This window comes from Sinocyclocheilus anshuiensis, unplaced genomic scaffold, assembly GCF_001515605.1.
Source record: "Sinocyclocheilus anshuiensis isolate Anshui unplaced genomic scaffold, SAMN03320099.WGS_v1.1 scaffold339, whole genome shotgun sequence".
Taxonomy (NCBI): Eukaryota; Metazoa; Chordata; class Actinopteri; order Cypriniformes; family Cyprinidae; genus Sinocyclocheilus; species Sinocyclocheilus anshuiensis.
This window is the reverse complement of record NW_015552548.1, coordinates 412,990-416,459: the sequence shown is the minus strand read 5'-3', so window position 1 is coordinate 416,459 and position 3,470 is coordinate 412,990.

The window sequence follows — 3,470 nt, the reverse complement described above, 5'->3', positions numbered from 1 at the left end:
ACTAGGGAGAGAGGTGTTGTAATAATGTAAAATATGTGAAAAATAATGTGTTTTTCAAACAACCTAGTATGAGAGCCTATTCTAGTAGACCCCCAAAACAAAATCAAGACTTTGTAAAAGAGCATAATATGACCCCTTTAAATAGCATTAAAAGTCATTACATTTATTTCTACAGGAATTACATTTTTTTTAGATAGTTTTGAATAAAAATATTACCAATTTACTTTGAATATAGCGCCTTCATAATTAATAACTTTAATTTGCTGTCGCAAAATATGTACATTGGTGTGATACACACGCGGAACAGTTTGGTAATTGTCTCCAGTCGGTGCGAAATTGCCGTAACGCTGGATATTTGGACAGTCGATGAATTACAGTTTAAGTCACTTCCTTGTTGGCATCACGAGAGAGAGCGGGAGGTTGCCGCTTGAGTAAAACTTAAGAGCAGAGAATGTTAATTTTGTAAAATCAGAAAGTAATTATGTAGTGCAATTGAACAATTTCGGCGAGAATGATTCTGATTTCATTACTTTCGGCGTAAATGTCGATTGATAATGATCGCACATATTGAAGCTCGTGCAGCCGATTATGTAGTGCAATTGAACAATTTCGGCGAGAATGATTCTGATTCCATTACTTTCGGCGTAAATGTCGATTGATAATGATCGCACATATTGAAGCTCGTGCAGCCGGTGTGTGTGTGAGAGAGTCTTGTGGAGAAATCAAAACAAATGAGCGCAACAGCACAGACAACTCATAGAACAAACATACTTTAGAAAAAAATGAGGTTTTATATTTATACCATATGATGTAACCTAGTTAAGCAACATGAGGCGACCAAGAGAGTGCTGATTCCCGAATATCAGCACAATTGCAGATTTGACATTGATTTTATTCACTCTATAAACGAGTGATAATCATTCACTAATTTCCGAGCAGCACACTGCGGTGTTTCGTTACTGAATGACTCAGCGCTTTTGAATTAATCATTCAAGTCAATGATTCAATGATCCATTCATAAAGATAGACACTTGCTTGATTCTTGAATGAATCAGTCATCTGAATGAATCGCTTGAACTAATGATTTAAATGTTCACTAATTAACACAGTCACTTGAAGCCACCTACTGGCAGTTTACTCTCATATTTTAAAGTATCATTGCATTTTTTCCAACTTTTCATATTTGTATATTAAAAATTATTTAAAACACCAAACTCATAACATTATTCATGCAGTTGTAATTTTGCAATGTAAATGTAAATTCATTAATGAAATGTAAGAATTTGATATGAAAGATAATGCAAACATTTTAATTAGATTAGGAAAAAAATTCCCCTTTCTTTAGTTAAAAAACACCTTGGAATTCAATTTAATATCACAAATGTGCTGATTTCAGTAAGTAAGAACTGATATAGAAGTGATAGTTTAAACTATGTAGATTTTCTCACATATCCAAGATTATCATCATTGCATTACTGTCAAATTGAATGGTTAATTTAAAACATAGACCTATAACTGGTCAAAGTTTGGGATCATTAAGATTTGTTAATGTTTTTGAAAGAAGTCTCTTATGCTTACTAAGGCTACATTTATTTGATCAAAAATACAATAAAAACAGTAATATTGTGAAATATTATTTCAATTTATAATACGTTTTTTTATGTGAATACATTTTAAAATAATTTATTCCTGTGATTCAAAGCTGAATTTTCAGCATCATTACTCCAGTCTTCAGTGAAATCATTCTAATATGCTGATTTGCTGCTCAAGAAACATTTCTGATTATCAATATAGAAAGCAGCTGTGCTTTTTTTTTTTCTTCTTTTTTTTTTGTGGAACCCAATAATATATTACCATTTAAAAATACAATAAAAAAACGAAAGTGTTTTTTAATAAATACTTTTATTCAACAAGGACAAATAAAATTGATCAAAAGTGACAGTAAAGACATTTATAATGTTACAAAAGATTTTATTTCAAATAAATGCTGATTTATTTGAAATATTTATGCTAAAATGTATTTATGAAATTTATGCTGAAAAGTAAAATGTATCATGATTTACACCAAAATATAAAGCAGAAAAATGTGTTCAATATTGATGATAATAATAAGAACCGTGATTGAGCACCAGTAATCATAACAGAGCAGAAAATCAGCATATTAGAATGATTTCTGAAGGATCATGTGACACTGAAGACTGGAGGAATGATGCTGAAAATTCAGCTTTGATCACAGAAATCAATTACATTTTAACAGATATTCACATAGAAAACATTTATTTTAAACTTAAATAATATTTCTCAATATTACTATACTGCAGCCTTAGTGAGCAGAAGATACTTGTTTCAAAAACATTAAAAACCTTTGACTGGTAGTGTGTGTAGTAATATATATATATATATATATATATAATATATATATATATATGGGTCGTGTATGGCATTAAACATTTTTTTAAATGGCATTATCCAAGATTATCATCATTGCATTACTGTCAAATTGAATGGTTAATTTAAAACATAGACCTATAACTGGTCAAAGTTTGGGATCATTAAGATTTGTTAATGTTTTTGAAAGAAGTCTCTTATGCTTACTAAGGCTACATTTATTTGATCAAAAATACAATAAAAACAGTAATATTGTGAAATATTATTTCAATTTATAATACGTTTTTTTATGTGAATACATTTTAAAATAATTTATTCCTGTGATTCAAAGCTGAATTTTCAGCATCATTACTCCAGTCTTCAGTGAAATCATTCTAATATGCTGATTTGCTGCTCAAGAAACATTTCTGATTATCAATATAGAAAGCAGCTGTGCTTTTTTTTTTTTCTTCTTTTTTTTTTGTGGAACCCAATAATATATTACCATTTAAAAATACAATAAAAAAACGAAAGTGTTTTTTAATAAATACTTTTATTCAACAAGGACAAATAAAATTGATCAAAAGTGGCAGTAAAGACATTTATAATGTTACAAAAGATTTTATTTCAAATAAATGCTGATTTATTTGAAATATTTATGCTAAAATGTATTTATGAAATTTATGCTGAAAAGTAAAATGTATCATGATTTACACCAAAATATAAAGCAGAAAAATGTGTTCAATATTGATGATAATAATAAGAACCGTGATTGAGCACCAGTAATCATAACAGAGCAGAAAATCAGCATATTAGAATGATTTCTGAAGGATCATGTGACACTGAAGACTGGAGTAATGATGCTGAAAATTCAGCTTTGATCACAGAAATCAATTACATTTTAACAGATATTCACATAGAAAACATTTATTTTAAACTTAAATAATATTTCTCAATATTACTATACTGCAGCCTTAGTGAGCAGAAGATACTTGTTTCAAAAACATTAAAAACCTTTGACTGGTAGTGTGTGTAGTAATATATATATATATATATATATATATATATATATATATCGTGTGTGGGATTAAACATTTTTTTAA